Raw genomic sequence first — 27,444 nt, forward strand, 5'->3', positions numbered from 1 at the left:
TCTTTTTTGCAAAACAAAACGTGCAGAGCATCAGTTTAAAAAATAAGATTAAAGATATTGAAAATTTCCATTAATTCTTTGAACTTTGCTTTTTTTTGTCAAATGTATGTTCAAATGAAAAGTTGTATTAATTGTTATATCATTTATTGCGTCGCAATTGTATGACCCATATTTTGATGTTAAAACTTGATGATCTTTTGCGTACTACATGTATATTCAAATGTGTTGCAGTTGTACTTATGATACGTATATAACCGTCATGTGTTTGCTCCTTTTACATGTACTAGACAAGTAAGATTTATCTTGTTTTTCCGTTGCTCTCTTCCTTTGAATGGTGTACGAGATACGTCATATGTTAATGCAATTTATTACATATTACAATTAATTATTCAATATTCAACGTTGTGTTCCACTCGTATTACTCACTCCTGACATTAAAACGAAATATTACATTAATTGTTATATTATTTATTGTATTGTCAGTGATATATATCCATCATTTTCATGGGACATTGTACTGAAATTGTTATATTAGCACTGATACGATATCTCTCATTATCGATCACTCTCATTAGATTATGTTAGTAGAGAAGATTCTACAATTGCAAATTTCTGAATCCAAAGGGTAAATCGCCTAAGGCAAGCCACTTGAATAACTTCTACATTTTTTGAGGTAGAAAATGTTTCAGACAGAAGTTGTTTGGTCTCGAGGGGTACATCACATGGTGTGTGTAACTTTCCTGAGGGTGGTGGTGCTTCGGAGATTTGAAGGTCAACTTTATTTTTTCAAATAGAATAGTGTATTCCTTTTATACATCAAGCGATGCAACTAAACGATATTTATAAAAAGTACTCGTCTATGTATGTCGAAAAACGAGTAGTTTAGGAGATATTTCAATTTCGGTTCGGTTAGACATAAGTTGAGCTCTAAATCTTCGAAGCACCTCCGCCTGCAGAAAAGTTATACGCACTATGTGATGTACTCCTCGAAGTTAAACAACTTTTGTCTCAAACATAACGCTAATTACATATCTTCAAGTTGATAACCAGCAATTAACATTTAGATGTATTGAATAATATTTACATAATCTTCCCTGTACACATTCAACTGACTTGGCAGTCTGTGAAAACTCATCAACGTATCTTTAAGATTGAAAAATGATGAAAATTCTATGATCGGTCCACAGGAGAAGATAACGTGGAACGAAGAAACGAGGAAGGGATTGCGCAGAGGGGAGAGTAGGTACGCGACGGCAGGAAGGAATGAGAGGATGAGATGAAAAGACGGGGATAGGGTGAAGGGAGTGAGAAGTGGGAGAGGGGCCTGCTGGTGGGTTCGCCGCGTCGGACAGCCGCGCGCGGCACTAGTTTCGGTTTGCCGTTCGAACGCGACGGACGGTCTGTTCCACTGGTTGCCGGCTTCCACGTGGACGCGGCTCTTTTCCTCCGGTACGTTCTCTTCCCAAGTTGTTCCCTTCGTTCCGATCCGCGCGTGTGTGAATCACGACTGCCCGTGACCAAAGTGAGAATTCTGTGTGACAGTGAGAAATCACAGTTTCTGTTCGATCTCGTGTTCAGAAATTACGCGTCACGAGTGAGAGTTCAGTGGATCAGATAACAAGCGATAAGTACGTGTTCGGTGAGACTCGGACGGTGTTTCCTCGGAGCCCATCCACCTTTTTGGATTACTAGAATCGAGAGCGACGGCCGACGCAGGGATCCGACGCTTTGAAAAGGTGCGTCCGCGAATAAGTGAAGCAGGTTAACGTTCGTTCAGGGATGCGCATTGTTCGACGAGAGATCCCAAGTGTTCGATATTCGAAGTCTCGAGAACTGGGAGCTCGCCGGTGCTCTTTGTCTCCGGAATTTCTTATCCCGTTTTGTTTCATCGACCGCCTGTTCGATCGCGTGTACGCCACAAAATGGCGATCCACGCCACGGTTTTATACGCGACAGAAAACTATCGATTTCAAATCGTTTCACGTAACGTGATTCACGAAACATCTCCTGTAATAAAAGTTTCTAGTGTTTGGAGTAGTTCAGTCAGACAAATAATAATTTCGCTTTTGTCTTGATTTAACAATTCTTTCGAGAAATTAGTATATTATGCGCATTCTTGATCAAACGATCTGTACAATTAAACGTTTCACGTTGTAAGAAAATGGCCATCCTCGTCGGTTTTATTAAATCGTGTGCAACGATTTATAAAACACGTCTGATCTTTGATATCCGTCAACGAAAGTTTCAAGTGCTTGAAGCAGTTCGATAAAAAGCAAGAAATGATTTCTATTTAATCGTTGATTGTCTCCCATGTTTAAGAAGATTCTGAACCACAGATTTGTTCTCGTTTCTCTTGAAATTCGGATAATGACTTGACGACGTAACAAGATTCTTAGCAACGAGACGTTGTCTCGAACGAATTGTTTTTACTGTGAATCGTATCCCGCGGCGTAATTTACGACAACAAACGGAGTTCTATTTCGCGGTGTGGTTTTCGGGGAATTTCCGATTTAGGGAGAGAGGCATCTACACACACCGTTTGTTTAGCCTGACGAACCACGCCGATTCAGTGTTTTCACAGAAGGGTATTGGGGAAGCGTCTTTCTTGCACTCAGTGTAAGCAAACTCTTTCTCTGTCGTTCGTTGGTTCGAATTGTACTGGAAAAAAAATTAGAGAATGAAACAAGAAACTGCGTAATTATCAGATTTTTCGATGCAAATGAAACATGTATCGGTTAGGAAAATTTTACATAGGAATTTATTTTGTAATTTATAAATTGTAAAAAGTGATCAATTTTTAATATTTTTTATGAAACTATTAGAAAAATCTGTTTTAAAAAAACTTACTTTTATCAAATAAGTATTTAAAAGTCTATATAAGAATCACAGAATTCGCTTGTCAACCGTCGCGTAATTCGTTAAATTTAATCGCAAAAATTGTCGTTTCTTCGAGAATCGCGAACAGTTACATTACGTGCTTTCTTTTAATTTCATGCAAACATTTATTCTAACGAAGTCTGAATAAAAACGGTATAAGAACGAAAAGTTTCGATTAAACAATGAATAAATTAAAATAACTGGTTGGTTTAAGATTCTGAACAAGTCGAGTTTCAAGTTTATTTTGTAAATTTATTTAATCATAAAAAATGTCTGGATGTGAGAACATGACAGATGAGATATTCGTAATCACGTTCTGTTAAATATCCGAATAATCAAACAGATGAAGGGGCTGGATAATTAAGGGCTTTTTTTCTAGCATTTGTTGAAATTGTGATGTTTATTGCTCCGTTTTAACGATAATTAGGCAGAAATAATGCGAAACATAGGTGCGACAATTGAAGTTACAATACCTTTCTTTATAAACAATTTTATATCCAAAAGAAATTGTTCTGAATCAACTCAAGACCAAAGCACGACAGATTTAACTTTCCTATTTCCGAAGAAGTACCTGAAAAACCAAAAATCTTCTCATATAAAGATGAAACGTGTAGTATCGTATAACCACATGTTTGGCTAATTTTACGAGTAACGTTAACATTTTGTCTTATCGCGCTGCGGGAATCTAGCCCTTAGAATTAAAAGAACTCGGGTATGTGAAATGTAAAATTGTTTAATATATCGTGTTTGGAGTTTATTCCATATGAACGTGGAATTCCCATAAAAAAATGTTACTTCTTCATAGAAACTGTCTGGCGCAGGAGAGAAAATGATAGATGCGATATTTATTCGCGTTAAATTAACGATCGTGGCTTAAGGAACGCCGTGTACCTTTCCACGGACGCCGAGTCCTTCGGGCACTGCGTTGCGATGGTCTACTATTATGTCGAAACGAGTTCCTCCATTTCGAGAACCAGTCTTCGAAAATTTTTTTCCACCGCGGCCACGAGTGACGCGTCCCCGGGAAAGAAACATTGGAATTTGTCAGGCGATGGGCAAACTTTGCTTTCGTTTCGGCGCGCTCTTAAAGCGGATAGACCGTAACGTTAGAAGAATGTCGTATTTCATTACCCTTTAAACGTAGATCGTTCACGCAGTTTGCTTCGTATTATTAATTCGGTTCATATTAAATGTCTTCTTGTATTTTAACTCGCGTGTCAATGCATTATATTCAAATAACTTGGAATTTAATTAATACAATGTTTTATTTAATGATTCATATAATATCGAGGGACGCGGTAGCAAGTTGCAGGTTTACGTCGATTTCATGATTTTTTCGAGCTGCTTTTCACAGGAACGGATATTATTATATATTATATAAAATTATTTTTATGAAATGTTCAAACTTGCCCAGTTTTTTACCTTTTCATGAGAAGGTCAGTTTTTATTGGATTTAATATGACAAGTGACACAGATAATACAGCGTTTCATGTGATAATTGATATAATGTTTCATGTATTACATGACACAAGATTTAATCTAATGATTAATCATTAACTGGTACCGAAGGTAAGAATAAGCTGCAATGTGTTTAAGTATAATCAATTGCTCTTAAAAATTATTGCGGTAATACGAATTTAGAATTGGCCCAGAGTTTTTTAAAGAATTGTTACTCGCTGTTTTAAGACTCTAGAATATTATTTCACGTAGACGTCTCCAGTTTTGGACGAATTCCCATCGCGTTTCGGTATCCGACAATATAATTCCCGAGCAACATATTCGCGTAGATCATATCTCTTCGGATGAATTCTGGTCACGTTTCAATAACGAAGAATATAATCTCTCCTTACTGTTTTGATGCGTGGCTCAGAACTTTATTCGATGGCTGCATTTCTTCCAGCACGTGCGATAAATATCAAACTAAAAATTACTTGTTGGAATGATAAGGGTTAATTCTGTTTAAAAAATATGTTTTACATTATCAATAGGGAAATGTAATTTTGCGTGTAGGAATAGTTTCTGATAACTTTGACGCGTTTATATAATTGAACAGTAACATTGAGCTAGTACAGTAATTTATGTATCTTAATCTGAATATACATATGTATCGCTCGTTTTTCATGCTGAATGAGTTCATCTATATGTATACTCTTGTAAGTTTCTAAATGAAAATTGCAGTAATTCGCATGATGTAAAATTGGAAATAGTTCGCAAGGGACAATTTTTACAAAATTCTGTTATTTTTGTTAGATTATCAAAATATTGCAATTATTAGTAACTGTAGGTTGATCTCTTAAGTTAATAATTAAAAGAAATTATTACGTGAAAATTGAAATAATTATATTTTTGTTAATTTATTGAAAGAGACTTATTTTATTTAGGGATAAAAATAGAAAATCGCGAGCTAGTATCGGTATCGCAGCTGCAATTGAGATCAGACGATTTGAAGATCTGTCGATCGTCAAAGGGTTCGAACCTCTCGTCCTAACAATTTGACCCAGAAAAATGCAATCGAACTGAAACATCTTGTCGAGAAGGTTATACGCGCGGAGGTTGAAGTTGAAGCGTGTGCCAATCGAGAGTGGCGAAGGGTCGGTTAAAGGGGGAAGCGAAACGGGGACAACGCAAAAACAAGGTGACGATAACAACGGCAATCGATAGCCCCCGATGCAAAAGAATAAGCACCGGTCCCTTAGAAAAATTCCCCGATTAACTCTTCAACCCTTCTCAAGTTCATTCTCAGTTCGGTTCTCGTATTACCTTTGTGTGTATTTCTTTTATTATACATTGATTCTACAGGCTAATATCGGCAATTCTCATTGTTTCCTGGTATTTATAGTTTTTATGATCGTTTCCTTTAAATACAGAAATAGATATCGGTATCTTCAACTGTTAATCAAATATACTACAATTTACGTATTTTCGATTTTTGCGATGGTTTCAATTTTAAATGGTCGGCCATTTATTTTGTAACTTGTTAGTCGAATGCTTGTCATTTAAATACTGAATTGACCGTAAATCTTCAATCGTGAGAAACCTGTCCAGCCACTTTTTTTTTCCGAGCGACGACCGGGTCAGTCGAACATCGATTCCGTCACGAATGGAGTGTATTAATCAGCAGTTATCTACCCGATGCGCTACGTAACCATCTACTTCGCTTCGGTTCGGTTCGAGGTAACGTTTCTAGGACGGATAATGGATAATCGTCGGGGCCACCTGTCCCTGTCGTAATCTCACGGGGTATAATTAACGAAGCTTCGTTAACGCGGGGACTAAGACAAGGGGTCACAGCACCCGTGGAAATTGTCCGCTTACACACCTGCTTTGCATGATAATACCACACTTAGTAAAATTAATTTTTTAAGTCGGACACGAGCCTAAGTAGTAATAAATACTTCATGATTTGTGGGGTATCCTTCCTAGTATTGTGTAAACTGTAATTGACAATTGAAGTATCCTTTAATTAAGAATTAAGATTCAATCGTTAAATCAAGTTTCGTCCAATCAAGCTAATTAAATAATTTTAATTATTAATTAGTCAAACCTGAATAAAGAACCAAACGTTAATTGCCAATTGGTATCCAATTGAACTAACTACAAGATTTAATCGCTTTTCGTACAACCTTGCATCGGTTCCAAGACTGGTCCTTTCGAATAGTATGAAATGGTCTGACGTACTAAAATCTGAACTGATAGTTGATACAATATGATCCGACAATATTAAGTCCATTTAACAAATTATATTTAGTTCGATTTCTTTTTCATTTTATGTTTTCAAAATCAAATGTTCATGTAAAAAGTTCTGCATCCTATAAAAGTCTACTTTATGTATTATCGATATTCTTTAAAACTACGAAGCATCTTCTTTCCCGTTTGCGTGTTTCGTTTCTAAACCTTATCGCGCTTTAAATGCTCGTAAGAGGCAGTGCGATCCGAGGTTGAACTCGCCTCCACTCGTACCGTAACCAGAGCATGAAAAAGGCGAGGACCAAGGCGCGCTAGCAACGCACGTGCGGCAGACTAAAAAAAAAAAATAGCTAACCTATGCTTGAAGCGTGGAGAAACGTGTCTGGCGCAGCTCCGGGGCCGGCGCTGCCCGATCTAGCCCGTGGCTTCCGTAGCTCGTTCATTAAATAATATCGTAACGAAGTTTTCGGCTCGATTAAGAACGCCGATCGATATTTTACACGCTTTTACGGTTCAGCGGTTGCGGTAGACCTTCCTTTTAATATCTTTAACGAACCTCAATTCTTTCCGGTTTTATTCCATCGCGCAGCCCGACTTCCACCGCAAATTTCGTTTTTTTCTTCCGTTTTATGCATTTCACGGTTTGGAAGTTAACGTGACGTTTCAAAAAGGATGCTACACTGACATTTTTACTAAATGAATATTACGTAGGTGCAAGTACGTAACGGTTGGGACGTTTCAGAAATTAATTTGTAAGGATGTTCACTACGCTTCGTAATAAATAACAAGTTTAATACTGAGATGATCCGTTCTTTCTTATTGCAATTTATCTGCCTGTTTTCACAAACGCGGGAACAAAACGGATTAAGAAAAAGGAAAGGCAAAACAGTTTTCTCTTCCTCATTATTATATTCGTAATATTCTTCCTCTATACTACATTCGTAACATTTAGTTTTATTTCATATACATTTAATAAAACTAACGTCGTACTATAAATGAGGTAATATAAACTAAAATTTAATAGTGAGATTGTGCATTCAGTTTTTACTAGTTTTCCGGGTTGTTTTTGCAAACGCGGAAAAGCGAAAGATTAAGAAAAAGGATTGAGAGGAGAAGATAGATAATGGGAGTAGGAAGTCGGAGACAGGGACAGAACCGCGTAATTTCCAGGTTATTAATCCGGCCGGCGTTCCCATTTGCGCTCGTTTCGTCGCCATATCCCGTGGACTTTGGTTAATAATCGCGTCGCACCGTACTCAGATTACTTTAAGTGCTTCAACATCTATTCCGAAGCTTACTTTTACTGAATGGCCACGATCGAGCAGCGAAATTATTCCATCAGTCGTTATATGAAACATTCTATCAATTATTATATCGATTATTATAACACTGAAAAAATGTGAAACTTGAATTGAGTGTTACCGCAACTTGCAGAAATTTTTACTATAATATTTATGACTGGGAGTGTATATCTGGTAATGGAAAATAGATTATGTTCACTATTTTGATTTGAATATAATATCAAATTTCGATTCGATCGAAAATTCTAACGGCAGCTTAAAAAATTTCCAACACAAAAACCATAAGCAAAACATTTATATATTTTTTCATAAACAGACATTTTTTATGAAATTGTCCTACGTTCTAACATTTCGAAACTGATACTCATTCCCACACTTATAAAAGTATACTTAAATATTTACATAATTCGATCTCTGCGTTACCGCTGGGTAGAAGAAGCAGATACAAACTCGCTATTGACTTAAGGTTTTATATTTTTAATATAAGTTTTTTATAAAGGGTTCCCGGGCTGTATATGTTTAACATTTTTTTTTTCTTCTTATTTTTACTCACAGAACGTACTGGTGCAGTTTGATCGTTTAATCCAAGGATACCTGTATACTTGAAGGAATTTATCTCCCATGTTATAATATTTTTTAGGGGTGGCTCGACGTAGAATATAATGCGCGTTCGACGCAAAATATTCGATTCGTACTTCGTGCGTTCAATTTGTACTGCCCGTCTTCCGTTCGTAGTTCATGCGTTATGAAAAAGACGCGTGGGCAAAACTATTTCACATCCGTTCTTCGTACGCATTTTATTTAAAGCTCCCGATTTTTCATCGATTCCGGAGGACAAAGGAGATTCTTTCTGTTTTTCGAAACGGAAAAGAGGAAAGAATAAACGTGTGCATCATCGAAAAGCCAATGGGAATTTCTATTTCTGTCGTCTCTCTGTTCGACACTTTGTGCCAGTTTCGAAAAGCGGGCACAAAGCTTGCGACACCTATTCAGCCGAAACGTTTCTATTCTCCACGGTGAATAGTTTTAAATTCGAACGACAGAGGAAAAAGAAAAGGTTCACCTGCCGTTAAGCTGCATTTCTATTTCTATCATAACTTCAAATCGCGTCACCTGTGGCATTGCCTATCGTAATTGCATGTCGTTACAGTATGGAGCTGACACCGAGAGTTAACTTACTGTTCTTTCTTATACTGCAGTGTCATTGCATACTTTCAAGCATTCTTATAATTAGTACATATATATACAGGACGCTCTAAAATACACGACTTTCCTCTGGGATGAAAAACAGTGAAATTCTGAGATGAGAATTCTTTTTCTCTAATTGTTAATTATTTTGTTGCGGTTGGACGGAAAAGTGGAACTTTTGGTTTAGAATTTCATTCTCTTTCACATCCTCAAAGGAAATACGTGTATGTGGGACATCATAGCAATAATCATGTAACAAATCGTATAAGAAATTATGATTAATTTCTGATCCAGACTGATTTTCTTACATTTTGAGTACATACTTTATTCAATTTTAATCATTGGGAGGAGTCAATATTCTTTGAAAATTTTATGTGAAACATTATTGATAATCATTTTTATCATACTTTGGCATGAATCATTCTTTTCATGATGAATCTGTTAGAGAAAAGGTAATGAATTCTCAATGCTCAATCTGGAATTATATATAGCCTGCTTTGAATAGAAAAAATAATAATAAGCGACGAGAGTGGAGGAGGTGAAATGAATAATAAAGAGGAACGCCTTTTAGTCCATTCACCGGCTTGCGAAGGAATATTTAAAGCCTAGCGTTCCGTAAATACCAGAAAGTTTCGCGGCTATTCAAAACTCCTTCATTGTAATTCGAGCGGTAAGCGACACAGGTCGAGTTCGGAATCCGCGTTCTTTTTGGCCCGCTAATTTTCGTAGTCGAGTTACGTAGCTGGCAAAGCCTTTTCACTAGTATCGGCCGTCCCTGCTGTTACAATACCGAATTTGCTTTGGAATACTCGATCGCGCATTCAATTCAATCGTCGATACTTTATTCCCTTCGCGTTTCAATCGCCAACGACAGATACATTCTCACTTTCTCAGCATGTACACGCCTCAATTGTCTCAGTTATTTCATATTGCAGAATATCTAGACAGCAGGTATTGTATTTTATACAAGACAAAGCATTTATGGTAACAGCTTAAAAAGTGCATATTATGTAGCAGCGCTTTTATTGTTTAAGTGCACTCAACTCTTGATATTCCGTTTATTTTTGCATTGTAAATATATACAAAGTTTTTTTGAAACATTGATTAAATTGCATAAATTATATTAATTTTGATTACAACATTCATTACCAAGAATGCGTGACGCAAATGATTTTGATCACACACCATAAAAGATGTTAATCCACATATTTTTGCATGGAAGTATATGTTCTAACTTGAAAGCTGACGTAAAAATCAGTATAAGTTCTCGTAAAGATTGTCGATTCTCGTATAAAAGCAGCTCCGCGGTGGTACAAGTGTTTTACGATCCATGCCCGTCGGTCGATCCGTCCACGACGGATTTACCGAAGTCCTAAGTGTTCTAACTTTGCCGGGAACGCGTGTCGTTGACCGACATGCTTAAAGAAGCCCACGCGTATTCTGCACGCATAGCTGACCCCCTGTAACCCACGTAACCTCGTTCCAACCGACGCGACGCGGCCAGCGAAGAAGCCATGAATGAACCAAGTCCCTAAATTGATTTTTATGATAAAATATCTAACAAATGTTTTAGGTTACAATCTTCTGATGCTTGTTACGTTGTTTCGATTCGTTACGATTCGTTGTTTATATTCGCTAGTAGAATTTAGTAACGAAATCTGAACAGGAAGATAAAGCGTCTTATGTATTCTATTAAATTGATGTAAAGATATTTGTAAACTTTGATATAATTTTTATACGTTAAATCCATTATTATTTTTATACCAGTTTATCTATCTGAATCTTTTTTGCGTGTATTGTATATGCGTTTTTCTACTTGTGTTTTTAAGACGAAGTTAAAGCACTGGTTCCGCTGTCGAACGTATGTTCTACGACCTACGAAGACCCTACGTGCCGTTGACGTGACGGTGACGTTCCGTTAGTGAAGATAGACCTTTAATGGTATCAATAATTAGTTCCTAAAAAATTAATGAGTTATATTTAGCTTGCCGTACTCTATATGTTAAATCCACCATTATTTTTATATTAAGCTTCCATTTAATATTTTCGATTTATCTCACCGTTACGTTAGGCGGACTGACATAAAGAATTACAACATCTCAATTGGAATTAATCCAGAAAAATAATTGTGACCGTGGATAAATGGAGGGTAAACTGTTAACCGAGAAATAGCGGCGAGGCTTGTTTCAGCCACGTTGCGGTTCGTTTAGGTAAGACGATCCAGGATCGCAAAAACAAGGGAAAGCAAGGATTAGCGAGGTCCCCGGCGTGCATACTCTACCGCTATCCACCGAATTAGGGGAGGGCGAGGCTTATTACGGGTGGTTGCAGCTGTGCGCTCTATAATCCAGCCGCGCTTGCCACGGTAACAAACCGTACACCTTCCTCTCACACGTTCGGACATAGTTATGCTATTTCTAATTTGAAATAATTCCTGTCGCCCAGACTAACTAACCTGCATAGTTTCCTTATTCACTTTCAAAAACGTCTCAATTCACTATTTTATCGTCATAAATAAATAAAAACAACACAAGATTGTTTTCAGTTGAGATATCATAATTTTATTGAAATTATTCCTGACTTGTCGTATGATTTGATATTTGATTATTGCTGGATAATTTATTACACGATCGCGACTATACATATTATTTAACAATTTATTAGAATCTTGCAATTAAGATGGCTCTTCGTTTGGAATAATTGTCAGATTTTTTGATAGACCAACTGGTAGTGTTTTGAGACGCAAACGGATGTTAAGTAATTCGATTGTCAGGGGAGAATATGGCGGGTTGCGTGCACTGGAACCGAGCCTTGCGTTTTCTACCGGAGTCGTTAAACTCGTATCCTTCGGATTTTACGGCTGGCGATAAAATTCGCGAGGAGGCCGACTCGGCAAACAAAAGCAGACGCGACGCGAGCATCTTCAAAGGAACCGATAAAAGATAACCTTCTCCCAGTCAATTTCTTTCAGACTCTCGCGGCACGTATAGGGATCACGTTCTCCCGAAGCCTTTTCGTTTTTCTTGGTTCGCGCGACGATTGGTAATTGGTTGTACGTGAAAACGTGAAATAGCTTATCGAGGTGAGAAGGTAAATATGGTAGGAATAATTAAAAGAATACAAATCATGTTAATTATTGTCAAATTTTATTGAATTCGTGAAAGATATACAAAGAACAAATACATCTAAAGATTATCATGTGCAATTATAAAAAGACTCAATAAAAATGGCTTCATACGTCGCTTTTATTGTCTGCAAGGCTAGCAGAAACAATTGATAATTGCAGCTCTTGTAAAAAAGTATTGTGAAATTATACTGCAGTCAAAAATGTACAAAAAACAGTCTAGACATAATAGAATGTTTCACAAAAAGGGAGTCTATAAAATTCTAGTACCACGTCGCCATTATGAACTACGATTCGTGAAAATTCAGCGATTTTCACAAGAGACCATTGTATCCCTTAATACACTCTTCGCGACGGTGCTTTGACCCGCGATAATAGGAACAAAATGGGGAAAGAACCCTAAGCCCGGTAGCTTAGTCTGAGTCCCGAATCAAGTCCTACCTACCAAATTCTTCCCTTCAGAAACCGTTGACCAGCAAAAAATACTAAGCACCGTGTTCAGCACATTTATACGCAAACGATAACCACATTATCATTTGAAAATCCAGTAATCGTATCCTTTAAACAACTTAACCGTGTAGATAATAAATGCTTTTTTGAGATTTCTATTCTTAATTTTATCATAAATCTTTTGCTAGTTTTGTAAAAATAGAATTAATCATGAGAAAATTTAGTAGTATCGTCCATTAAAAATTTATATAAAATCCATTTAACCCTGTAGATAATAAATGTTTTTTTAAGGCTTTTATTTTCTATTTAATTTTAAATTCACAAGTTTTCTGGGCGTAGATTTAAAGATGCATGCGTACCTTTTAGCTGAAAAACCTGGTAACAGGTATCGTCGGGAGTTCGCATGAATGATTGAAATTTCATTTTGGTATTTCAATAATCGAGAAGTACAACTCTGGACTCTATAAATCAACTAGCCTTGATATACCGCATCGATTAAGCCCGATTAAAAAATGATCTGTACAAGTTTGTATAGATTATGAATTAACGATTGGTTGATCGAATGATCGATCTCCAGGGAGACTGAGCGACGCGTTACAACGTTGAAAACGACCGACGAACAGTAGGGGGATCGCAGTGATCATTTAGAGCGATATTAAATTCATCACGGGTAATGGATACCATCAATTCGCAGATATCGTCGATGACTTCCCAGCAACGTTCAAATGTATCTACTTGTATCATATCACTGTTGCATACGTGGCTAGGGTAGTCACATGGCTTTTCTAATTTTTCATTAACAGTAAAATTTTCACGCTTTCACTGTGTTACTGATAATAAAGAAACAATAGTGCAAAATATGGAATAAGTCATACACTAATTCATATAATAAATCATAGATTTATGAGCAGAAATCTGTACAGTGCAATAATGACGTATAATATAGATACAAAACGATGATACAATGCTTTAAGAAATTAAATATATAATCTAATAATAATATAAAAAATAAAATAAGTAACAGTAGAATTCTTTGATATTTCGTTGTTATTTTTCACGATCAACTGTTTTCACAGTTTATTAAGAATAACGAGTCTCCATCTTTTATTCTCGCCCCCTTATTCTTCATTGTGATTGTCTTTCATCTTCTTGTTTTCTTATTGCTACATCTCCACTTGAAAGTCCATCAATATCGAACGCCCTAAGACGCTGTCTTTCCATTTCTCCTTAGCCTAGTTGATTCTGAAACAATTTCTTTGATAATCTTTACACGGATCCCCTTAATCTCGCCCATCCCTTGGCAATTGGGGTAATTGGTCCAAGAGAAGAGAACTGCGCTCTAGAATCGATTTACTACACCAATTATTCATCGCTAGTACGATAAACATGATTAATGATAGGTTTGATTTATGAATCAAATTAGTAGATTTACGTTGTTAGACTAAAGTAGATTTCAATGATTAAATCTCAGACTTTAATATTTTATCTTATTGGTTTTCTCTTCCTTATTTAAATTTATTATGAACATATTGCAGATTTGGTTATCATGTAATTGTGTAATGTTATCATCTATAAATTATCTAAACTTATCTATCTAGATACGTACATATATGCATGTTATGTTGGGCTAGAATCCAACTAGTTGTAGTTTCAGTAAATGATGCATATGATGTAGTTCTACATCTATATAACGAGTACAGGAAGTAGGCCAATCGAGTAACGAAATCGTATTCAAATGCAAATTACTTATTGGTAAAATTATATCTAAAATCATGCTACGAAATTGACATAATGTACGGGGCTATCCATGGGGTCTGACAATGACAGCATAAATGTAACCTGTTCCAAATAGAGTCTAGGGACCAGGCCTATTACCTGCGGCGATCATATGTCAGTGTCGAAATCTTAATATTAGTTGAACCTTGATCAAAATATCAGATACCACCAATATCCAAAATTTGTAGATACATTAACTTCTAATTTAATAAAAGAATAAATTAGCAAAGACAATTTTTATTACTTTATGATTTTACCTAAACATGGCATATAAAATCACAAAAATATTAACAGTAATCATGTCTTAATGTCGATTACCAAAAAGCGGCACAAACTTTCCAGATAACCCAAATTTTTAGTTTTACGAATAACTTAAATTTGAAACTTTTTACTGTAGTTATCAAAAGTTCATCATTTAGTATTTGATTGTAAGTTTTTAATTCCCGGGAAGTCGCGAATTACATTTCATTTCGTGGCACATTTGTTTGACTGAAAATAACCGTTGTTTTTCTAACAATATTTTTAATAAGCGAAGTTTTCGAGCCAGTGCGTGTAATAGTGAAAGTTCATCGACGGTTAATTCTCGCGGCTTTCAAAGGGTTAAAATGAATTTTATACGACGCGAAACAGGATATGTTTTCTCCAAAATAGAGATGAAAAATTCTGTCTAGTAAAAAGCTCATAAATCCCAACCAATTTCTTATAAAGCTGTTGCATTTTGCGGAACAAAAATTGATGTCAATATAAAGTAACTATATAAAACAGTGTATTTTATAATTTGTTTAACTATATATATTATATCATGAATTATATCAGACGTTACATGTCAGTGTACATACTATGATACCAGTATATTATATTAAGGAATTATATTTTATATTTTTAATGCAGTGCCCTTCACTTAAATAGTATCAGGCTAAAATTAATATTCAACTACTCAAAAACTATGCTCAACCTACTTCCGCGTGTATACATGCAAAAAATATGTATGTAAGTTCAGTCAGCAAATTGTTAGAATTCTCGCTTATTAAAATACCTTTACAATATTTATTAGTGGATGCCATTAGTTCATACTGATGTGCACACTTGGAAAATATGTTGCTATTGGTAATGTAACAAGTTTCCAGCTTCCGCATGAACATCGAATAGCCTGGAGTGTTTAGTCGTTTTGATGCTTCGCGACAGATCTACAACACTAGATTTACAACAATTCTATGTTTCATAATTTTACATATCTACATATAATGTATATTTACATATTTATGTTATTTTATTCAGATTACATATGCTAGAATTTCCTCCAAAGCGTTAATTAAGATTATTTTAATAAGATTATACGTATTATTTTACATTGCACTTACTTCCAGGAACAGCACCCATTGTGCACAAATTAAATTTATTTAATTTCCTTAAAATCACAGACTTCACAATGTTTTAAACGAGACCGTAATTCACACCATGAAAATTGCATGACGAATGAAAGTGACATTTGCACTGCATTTCTTTGCCAGGTATAAGGCACAAAACTTTCTCAACACGGTTATTACATAGGTATATTACCTGAGTACATAACTTACATGTTAAAGTACGCTAATCGGAAAATTCAGTTTTCACATTGCCAGCTTTTCAAGAGTTGAGACCACTGTACAGTGTTTCATATTATAATGATTAATATAATATATATTTATAAAATTCAGATACCGTTCGCTTATTCATTAATTTGGGCTGTTCAAGTGAACAGGAGTGTATCTATGAAGGAAGCTCTTCTGATTGGGTTCGGTTTTGCTAATATTAGACGGTCATCGATAACGTGTAGAACTCGCGAGTCGTGACAACAGTAACGGTGAAATCCAACGTTCGGTTGTGTTCCGACGGCAATCTAGCGTCATTACCGACATCACAGAGAGCTCGTTAGTCTCATTTATATTCACGTTGCTCTCGAGTAGAACTTACGTCTGGAAGGAGACGAGGAAGTTGGCCTGGACTGTCCTGCCACGCTAGACTGCCAGACTCTTGTTGCTCCGCAGTTGGAGAGAGCCAGATGACAAACCGTTCGCCGGTTCCGGGCTTCCGTATGTTCTTCACGTTCTGTCTCAAACTTTCTACCCGGGTGGTAATGCCACCTTTTAACGAAACAACCTTGTTCCCGTTGTCGTTGTTGTTGTCGTTGTCGTTAGCCGAGTCGAGATTGTTTCCCTCCCAGAAACGTCTTAATTGCGCTCTCTTACACCCAACGACGCTTCCCGGCGTTTGTCCGCAAACTCGATTCGAATGCACGGATTTTGATACTAAACTTTATTTTCTTCATGTATTTAATCACATGCAAATTCATATGATACAGATCTTTATCATTTCATATAGGATTTAAGGATGTATTGGCTATACAGTCAATCCCAAAAGTTTATGCACTTTAGAAACGCATTTTTTAAAAAAAAATCAGACGTCAAATCGTTTTCAAACAGAGAGACTTGACCCATTCGCGAATCTTCGACGTGTCGTGAAACATTTTTAACACTACTTGCCTGGTTCAAAAAATTTCAACTAATAAAGATAAATATGAATACTTATTCAAAAATTTGTATATGTAAATGTTGTCGACAATTTAACTCCGCAATATGGGTATTGTGGGTATGGCTGGAGGGAATTAAATGGCTGCCAGTTAAAGAGTGGGTTAAGAATAATTATTTACTGATTTAAAATTAAATTTCCCACTCACGTACCATAAAACAGTGTTAATTGATTGAACAGATTCTTTTATTTCATCAAACCAAAATCCATTTCCCAAGGTTCTATAATAAAATCGAAGCATACAATTTCATATCAGTTCACCCTGAATATTGAGATCAAAATTTGCACGTAAATCTTGACACTGATCAGAGTAAACTAATGCTAGGAGCAGTTTGATTATTTCACGTCCCACATCGTAGTTCCTATCGTCCTTGGTTCCGTTCGTTCGAATTTCCCCAGGGACCGTGCAATTGTAATTGATAGAACGCATCTGGGTACCGATTCTCTGATGCTAGCAGCATGCCAGCCAGTTAGAATTAGGCCTACACAACTTTCAGACTGAATTACTTGGTTTGAATTAGAATCCCTTGATCAACTTCGCTTTGATTAATACAGTCAATATAATACATGATGGATGATTGGATGGTATATATATGATATAAAGTCTGATATAATACATGGTTCCCAGAATGAACGACTGTTCTCTGAGGGACCACCCTTTTCGTTAATAACTTTGTTAACAGCAGTGGAGAAAAAAATGGGAAAGGAATTTTCGACTCAGAATTTCATCCTCTTTCATATTCCTCAAGGAAAGTTGTACATTCTGGAACACCCTGTATAATATATGATATATTGCATGATATGATATAAAATCCTCTATAATGTATCTATAATGTTATGAATATCAATTTTCACTTTGTTTACTAAAGTAGTACATAAAATCAGGTATAATTCGTTAATAATTTTGTAGAACCAAGGGAATGTCGACACAATTTTAAGACGTGTTGTGCACACGGTTGCAGCAACGGCAATGCGACTCTCGTTGAATGGTGTATGGTTTCCGCTTTATATACTTTGCGGTTGGCGAACTGCTCTCTCTCTTTCTCGCTCTGTCTCCCGTTCTTTCGCGTATACACGCGTTGCATCGCGTTACTCTATACGCCGCGTTTTTGTTCGAGCTCGCAACAAAAGCGTTTTGTTCGATTCCCGCGTCAACTTTATATTATAATGCGCTGCACGCGTTCCTTTCCCCGGTTAACAGAGAACCAGATGCGTTTTCAAGGAATAAAGCGCTTCGGTAACGCGAGACCAAGATTTCTGTCGAAACGACGGGGCAGGGGTTAAGGACAATTAATTCTCAATTATTCTCGCACACGAGTAGACTGCGACTTTTTATGCGAAATAAAACATTCGCGATATTAATGCGTTTTACTATATGTATAATGTAGATATTTCTTTGATCATTCACGTATTGCAATATACGCTCAGTCACGCCATACAGAATATATTGTATAAAATTAGGAAATAGAGGAAATTTAATGTAAACCACTGTGTCCCTTCGATGCAGGACTCTTTAGGAGGAAAACGAATCTAAGTTCGAAGTACCATAAAATAGTGCGAAGGCCTTGTTGTCAGGGAGAGAGGGTCCTAGGACTAAAACTTCGTTTTACTTCAGAGTAGTTCGTGAATTTGTTGATTCTTTGTTTATACTTAATTCTCACGCCAATTATTACTTTGATTATTAACCAGAATTTAATCTATAATATAGACTACGTGCTGTCCTTATATTTCATTCAATTTTTCTGTTTTATTATTGTTGACATATTATTTATACTATGTAAGCAAAAGTGGCTGAATGTGCTAAGTAATTCTTGGAACGAAGATAGTGAGGAAACCATATTAGTCTTCAGTTACACAGTTGAGAGTACTACAGTTGGAGACCATAACGATAAGGTCTTATTAATGTGCGTAGGTATAAGGGGACGACAGTTTTTCTCTGTGGCGTCTACGTTTGACTTGTTTAGTCTTCCACTTCGAACAGACAACAATTGAATTCAAGAACTATTATTTAAAACTCATGTCGAATAGCTATCTAAAATGTTCTCCAAAACGATCTTCAGCTGAATTCAAATACCGAGACGAAAAGCGGAGGGTGAAAAGAAGATCGGAGCCAAGACGAGGCTATCCAAACCATCGGCAGGGGTAGCGATTGCCTTCCGTTCGACATCGAAGGGTGAACCCACCCTTTTCGAAGAGGGTGGTCGATGCTCGGGTGAATCATCATTCCGTGGGTCTCCCTTAACAAGATACGTCGTTCCGAGTAGGGAGCACGCGGTAATAAACATCGACCTGAGGCCCGATACGTAAAGGGGGGTTCACCCTAGTTTCAAGGGCAGTTCTGCAACTCTGCAGTGCTACGAGAGGCTATCCGTGGCTCGAGTGTTGATAAATCGCGTGGCAACACGACATCAGATTCAGTGCGTTATAATAATTCATGTAACAATTAATACAATAATTCCTATAGTAATTGATACAATGCTTCAAACAGTGATTGATGCAACATGTTATACAATAGTTGATATAATAATAATTAATGTATTTCGCATAACTGTTTGGGTTTTAGTAACAAACGAGCAAAGGATAGTAGACGTAAGTTTGTACTTATTTCATATAGTATAACAAGAAGTGTTTTAAAGAGAGACGGATTAAGTTCCTTATCATTTAATAGCTTTAAGCCGTATACATCGGACCACGTTAGCACTCGTTAGAGATAGCATCGATGAGTTCCATCTGAAATCTTGCTATCTGGATGATATCATAGTTTATATCTGCGATCCGTCGATCGGCCGCGTTTAGAGACATGCCGACACGATAAATATGACTTACTCGATTGTTATCATCGCCGACTCGTGTTCTCTCCCCGTCTGTCTTTTATTGGCCATTGTATATCGGCGGGCATGCTTCATTAGCTAAACGCAGTCCGTTTCTGCGAAGCGATAGACTCGTGGTCGTGTATCAACCCTTATCTCTTCGTGTACTATTTCTCGCTGATTTATTATGACGCTTGCTAAGAAAAATCACTTGCGTTAGTCGGTAATCAGTCAAATCTTTCATATTCAAATGTTGATTTATTTATACGATATAGTATGTAATATAATTTTATTAAGTAATTAATCTATAGGCGTTTAACAAGACAAGAAAATATATTATTAAATATTAATATTGGAATATGTGATTATTCAATAAATACTCAGTATATTTTATGTATAATACTATTTTATTATATGACTCGAAACTCTTAATACCTCGACACTCTGGACGAGACTAACTGAAAAAAATGCACGACGAAAATCTGGTGCTTAGAGTTGGAAAAAACATAACGGCCTGGGTCTGCAATGTGTTTATTACCACAGCCTTTAAGAGCCGGGATATGGCCAGAGGCCCTTTGACTGAAATAACAAAGATAGACTCTAATTTATGATAGACTAGAGTGTCTCCCAGCAGAACGATTTATTTTTGCTAATTATTAAATAATGAGTTACATACATAAGTGTAATGTAAAAAGACTATGCTAGGGATCATATCTCATCATAATAAAAATGCTAATAATAATAATAATTTTCTGTCCATTAGTTTCTAATAATGACTGGTCTTTTATTTTCAGGTACGTCAAGACAGGATTTGTTCATAGTATGACTGCAAACATGTGTAAGTAATAATTTCGTAATAATCGAATCCACTACACCCGCAATTTATTTTGTGCCGGATTATTATCCCGAGATAACATCAATGTCGAATCTTCTATGAAAATTATCAACGTGCAATCCTATTCTCCAACACCGTGAATTTTTTTAAAGTCTTCAAGGAGAACGAGGGATCTATCTAACAGATAAACCAATCTTTGTTATCGGTGTAATAAAGCATAAATAAATCCTCGCAATCGAAAATGTTTCGACGTTTTGAAAATTGTAAGATTTATAATTATTATGAACAATCAATTAACCATAGTTACAGTACAAGTAATTCCTACAGTGGATAATACATTTCAAATACAATTACGTTAAAAGGGTTTTAATGGAGCGAATAAACGCAGTCTGTTTTCTTATGAAGAATCAATGTATAGAATTGGTACAATTTTAATAAATGTAAAAAATACTTTCAAATACACAAACATTAAAATATGAATTTGCCTAGAACTCTGCAATCTAATAATTGCTACTATTGCCTTTAGTCTTAAGAGGTTTAATACCAGTATGGAAATTCTAATCGGCCACTGTCGGAAGCATAAACGAGAATATTTTTCTTTTGCGCAAACAGTAAGATTACCCGGTTCCCTTTTGGACGACTTTAGCCCCGTTTCGGGAGGAGCGCGTTTCCCAAAGTACACTTTGTTCTGTTAATGTTTGCCCCGTTTCCAACCCGCCTAAGTCACGGTTACTGGTATATATGTATGTACGTCTGTGTGGGTAGGTACCGGCCACGCAGAATTTCTTAATGAAGTGCTCCGACTTTAACACGTGAAATCATATTTGGACAGAGTTGCGGTCCGACTTTGGCATTGAACGGTCGAGTTTCCCCGTTAATAAATTCTAATACCCGATAACAAACGTCCTCTTTGCTGCGACCTATGCAAACGATTATTTTCATTTGCCAGAACTATAAAAGTAGTGGAAAATAAATATTATTTAATATTACAGGTTTTATTTGATTTAAATAAAACAGCGCTCTGTATGTAATATATTCATTTTAAGTTTCTGAAATACAAAAGAAAATATACTATTTTAGTAGCTTGGAGCATAAAATAAAATAATGAAGCATCCAATTTTACATTATCAGTTTTGATAATTAACTTGATATGCTCTATATGGATTGTATTTCAATTATTATGAAGTTAAAAGTCAACTGCCTTAAATAATGATTTATTTATTGATCTATTATATGATTAAACTGTATAATTTATTATATAATCAGAATATATGATTAGACTACATGATTTATTTAATGACTTAGTATACGATGAGACAATTGGATTTATTTCGACTCTGGCGGGACGAATATAACAAAAAAAGCGAATCGTTAGCCGGCTAGACGCCGATTTAATGTCTCGTTGAACTACTGCTGGTCTCATTAAGCCTCGCGTTGTAGGTATTATGTCCCCCGCCTCGGAAAAGATAAGGCAGCGCTGGAAGAGGTAAAAACGTTTCTTGCGTACTCTTTTCGTTGCCAGCTTACGGGTAGGAAACGGAGGTCGTAATTGCGCTCGCTTGTTTTTCTCTGATCTTCTACTCTCCATTCTTAACGACGGAAAACACTTGATGCCGTGTTTCAAGAGATTCATCCCTTTTAATAATAGGCACCGTGGCTCCCCCGTTCTCTGTTGTAAAAATTTCATTCTTCCCTCGGGATGGCTGGATACCTCCGGAATCGTAAGAAAATTTAATAACGGTTAAATAGACAAGGTTTGCGACGAAACGGGATTCCGCCTTCTCTGCATAATTAATAGTCAGCTACCCGTGCATAAGTAGCAAAGTCATTACTTTTGTTTACGAGGTAGAAATTATTTTGCTTGCAGTTTACTGAGTTACGCAAAATATATTTTGCGACACAGATTTAGATTCGTCTTTGTGTTTATCAGGCACAGTGTGGATGTCGTATTTTTTTTACCGTTCGATTTATTTTTCTTAGGCAAGAGTGTAACGGCTTATCGTCTTGATCTTCCTTAACCGGTACGTTTAACTCGCGATTAGTAATGTCGGAGCGGGGTCGGCGGGTCATGTTAACAATGACGAATGTTAGGTATTACGCGTGTACGGGGTGAGGGAGGGACGATTTGCATTGCAAAGGCCCCGTTGGTACGCGCACCGCTCGCAATTGGCAACGGTTGCCACACAAGTACCCCGACACACACGATCCACCCACGCTACACAAAGTGAATCAATAAGATTGTATAAAACGTTTGCAATGTCGACTTAAAATGTTATATATTCTAATTTTTGAAATAATAGTAATTGTAGTGGTATTTGGAAGATCAGAACACCCTTCATTGTGGTAAATAAAAAATTTCAATAATAGGATTAGAAGGATTATAAGAAATACTTAGACAAAATTCTGATGGATCTTTTGGCATTTTTTAAATTGATACTCTGCAGTTTTATTTCAAATATGGCATAACTTTAATAGAATTAAATTATAATAGAGTATATTATAGAATTAATGGAACATTTTTAGTAATTTTCAGTTTTTCAAAAGGTCGCGTTTCAATTTTTCAAAACATATGCTAATGTCTTATTTTAAAAAGTAGCATAACTTTCAGAGAATGAAATTCGGTGGACAATCGAATCGTCTCTGGTTAACGTGATTTGATGGCAACGTGGTTGATTTGCCGTATTCTTCTTTAACGGAGCGTGTCACAGATGAAGGGATGAATCGATTATCAGGACGACTCTCGACGTCGAAATGTCAGTATCAATATCCAGTACGCGTGGCGGGCGCTTTGCAAACCTCCGTTTATTGATCCAAGGAATTATGGGAGACACCACAACGACAAACGTCCCGATTTACGTTGATTAATTACGCGATGTCTGACCCAATTACGCGTGTCTCGTCAGCTAATTCTATTTTTCTCCTATACATGTATCATATACTAGTATTCTTCGTCGCGGCTTCACTCGCAATACTTTTGTCTTAATGAAAAGTGATAGAATTCTTTTTTTATTGAAGTATCTCTTTGTAAACAATTTATAGTTTTTCTTCGTTGGTGTTAAGATTGTTAAACTCACTCAGGAGCAAGCTACATAAAGTACAAACTGTACATGCGAAATTTAAAAAAATAAGGAAATTCATTCGACTAAGATTTTACATATGTATATTTGTTCTTCATAAATCTTATATTTACTAATCTAATAACGCACTTCAGTTGCTACATCAATTATTCTATCAACCATTATATGAAACATTGCATTAAAATTTTTGGATTAAGACAATTATTAGTATGAATTGAGATTGTGAAACACTTTAAGTGTTCTCATATTCCTGTCTGGGACAGTACGCTTATAAACAATATACTATTGGCAACGTGTGTCAGGCATTCAGCTAGTCTGGTCTATATCTACATATACCCGCAGCATAGTTAAACAGTTGGCCAGATATCTAAGTGAGTACGTGCCTTGCGCGCATTCCACCTGCTCGCACGGCGCTCGCTCTCTGCGTGCGGACACGTGTAAGTTGCCGTAACAGACGCGCAACCGTAACCTCAGACCTGCGGCTTTCGCAAGCGTGAATACCGCTCGAAACAGTTCAACATTTACCGGGGCCTGTAATGTTATTTGCAAACTGAAATACAAGGGCCTCGCTTTGAGTCGTAAATAAAAATATGATGGTTATTTCTAGTCCTAACGAAATTTGAAATTGAAAAGAATTTTCTATTTGACTACGCTCACTGCATTCGGACGAATCAAATTCAGGAAGGGAAAATAGAATCTATTTAATTAATTTTACAATTGTTCCTACCGTTTAGACAAATTGGGCATCTCCTTGTAATAAAGAGGAAAAGATACACCATCGTAACCAAGAAGGGGGAGAGCGGGAACAAATAACATCTGTATAAAAAAAATTTTGATTGATTTTTGAGATAGAAAATATTCATCAGTTATTCCAATATTATTTAATGTATCAGCTGACATTTTGCAACACTCAGCGATAATATGCTGCTTCATATTTGTCAATACGAATTTTAGAACTATTTAAATTGAAATATCTCCTAAACTACTAGTTTCTTGACATGTATAGGTCAGCACTTTTTTTTATAATGAATGTCTAGTTGCATTGTTTGATGTATAAAAGAAATACACGATTCCATTTGAGGAAACAAAGTTGATCTTCAACTCTCCTAAGCACCTCAACTTGCAGGAAAGTTATTTACACCATGTAGTGTGGCCTTCGAGCCAAACAACTTTTGTTTAAAACATCTCTTGCTATCTCAAGAAATGTAGAAGTTATTCAGGTGAATTGGTGTAGACAACTCCATCCTATATGTATCATAGATGTGCAAGTACATGATAGAGATTCATGATAGAAAATATTAATTCATCTTCCCTTTATAAACAGACTAAAAAAGAAATTATACGTACTTTATAGAAGCTGGATAATTAATATTTATTCAACCACATCTTCGACCTGCTAAATCTTCATTAAGCCCGGTGAGACAACAGCGGGCCGGGCCAGAAAATCAATCTTTACCCGGATTGAACGTTTCCAAAGAAAACCGTTCCGGACCTCGAGCTATTTCCTTTGGTTCGACCACAGTTATCACCGACAAAAGCAACCTATATTCAATCTCCGACTAGGAATCGTAGTCAGATTCCATCAACAAACCCTTCACCCTAATCCACTAACTGTTAACCTGTCCATTACACGCAAAGTTGGCTCCGGGTACGTTTGATATAATGGTTTATCTAAGAGTTGATATAATAACTCGAGTAGCGATTAAGATAAAAATTTATGTAATATTAGATATAGACAGTGTTAGATACAATGTTTCATATAATGTTTGATGTAATAATTTGTATAATACTGGATATTATATTGATAGTACATAGTATTTATGTATGTACATAAATATCTGAATATTAGCACAAGCATTTCATTGGAGGTACATAGGGTCGTTATATAACTTGTTATTTTTCGTTAAGTATATCTAATGTGAACGGGTAACCCGAAACCTTTAGACCCGGGTTCGTGCACCGACTCGAATTAGTTCCGAGTCGCCTGTGGACTTGACGTGGCCGCCCTCGAATCCGTCTCGCCTCGTTTCGGTCCACCAGCCTCGGACGGATTCCTCGAGCCAGCAACAGTTGGGGGAGACGGCCGGAAGTTCCCGAAGGGTCGCGTGGGCGGTTGTGTTCGTATAATAAACCACTTGAATCCCGTGATTCATTAGCAAACATTGCAATTTAGTAAAACCGGTATCGCATGTACAGGTAGCCAAGGTGCTTGATAGTACACACATACTCTAATACTCAATTTCTAGTCTAATCTGTAAGCTAATATCCAATTCACGCGTTGGATCTTCATTTGCGTATACGTAAATGTGAATTGGTGGAGAAACATTATTTGACACCAGAACCAGTAAAATTTTATAAAATAACAAACATTTAATTATTGAAGAAACGCACAAATAATAAAATTTACGATTACTAAATACATAATAAATATTGATAATTGTAATATAATTGGCTCAGCAATTATTGATTTTCTTATGCAATCTAGCAGATATTTTTTATTATTTGATAAAATATGAATTCTTCTAATGAACCTCATTTACAATACTTCCTGCTCCAAGCCACGAATAGAATATTCAGTAAACAATGAAAGAAATTCCCATTTAAATTAATTAACTGTTTTCATATTGGTAGCATATAATTTCGTAGAAATAACTTGGAAAGCTACAGTAAATTAACGTGAGCCAATATATTAATAATTTCGTTAAAAAATGTCTTTTAACAAGAAAAACTCGCGACACCTTTTCCAGCTTTTATCCCGAAATCTGAAACACCTGACTCCGGATCTCTGTTGCCCCAGAAAATTCTCTTATTTCTCTTCTCATAGCCAGATTTCTCGACGAAATAACACGAGACCTGAAATCTAGACCGAAAAATCCGAGCCACCCGTGGCAGGAATATACTATATGTATAGCAACCGTCGGTCCGGGACGACGGTTTTCCTTATAGCAGGTATGCATCAGCAGGCTCGTTTCCTACGAAAAAGGGGGGACCGCTTTTTAACCCGAGTGAGCCCGGTTGTGTATATGCCTCGAGAACAAAGGTGGTTTGGATGCAGCCAGCGGCGTGGCGACAGGGTGGATAGATAGATCGCCGGTTCCGTTCCTTGTTATACGCGATACATAGTGTCCCGTAACGAAATAATTCAGAGTTGGTAAAGATAAAACTGTCCGTTGTTTCACGTACTTCCAAATAACTAATAGAAGAGGAACAATGAAGAATAATTGTATAAATATACAGGGTGTCCCAGAAGGTACGAATTTCCTCTGGAGCTATGAAAGAGGGTGAAATTTGAAATTAATAATTCCTCTACCACTTGTGCCTCCAGTCTCTATTAACAAAGTTACTATTAACGAAAAAGGTGGAACACCCTGTATAAAAGATTCCTGATAATAATTTATAATAAAAGAAGAAAGATAAGAGAGAGAGATTTAAGAAAAAGAGTCACGATTATTGAAACAGTACATTAAAAATTGCCTCACTAACGAAACTATATTTAAAATAATTATTAGACCACGGGTTTCATGCATTTATAAAAAGATTGTACGACATAATGAATAGTAGTATAAAAATGTACAAAAGAAATTGTTTGGAAATTTTAATAATCTAAAGTGATTCTACATACCCAAAACAGAGCAGTATGTTGTTCAAAAATCGCGATAATTAACGTGTATTAATAAATTAATAAATCCATGAATCAACGTGGCTCTCAAACCAAATAAATTGTGTCTCGATTGTCTTCGATTTCCAAGCA

At 36.3% G+C, this 27,444-nt stretch overlaps 1 long non-coding RNA gene across 1 annotated transcript in view; it reads left to right on the top strand.

Annotated features, from left to right (window-relative positions):
• The first annotated feature begins 1,385 nt into the window (after positions 1-1,385).
• The window catches only part of LOC113464019 (uncharacterized), a 41,907-nt gene continuing 15,848 nt past the window's right edge, over positions 1,386-27,444 (top strand). The window contains exons 1-2 of the long non-coding RNA XR_003388850.1: positions 1,386-1,736; positions 20,576-20,619. This is a non-coding gene — a long non-coding RNA (uncharacterized LOC113464019). The remainder of the gene's footprint in view (positions 1,737-20,575; positions 20,620-27,444) is intronic.

This window comes from Ceratina calcarata, unplaced genomic scaffold, assembly GCF_001652005.2.
Source record: "Ceratina calcarata isolate Rehan_Ccalc_2016 unplaced genomic scaffold, ASM165200v1 scaffold227.2, whole genome shotgun sequence".
In the NCBI taxonomy this organism is placed as follows: Eukaryota; Metazoa; Arthropoda; class Insecta; order Hymenoptera; family Apidae; genus Ceratina; species Ceratina calcarata.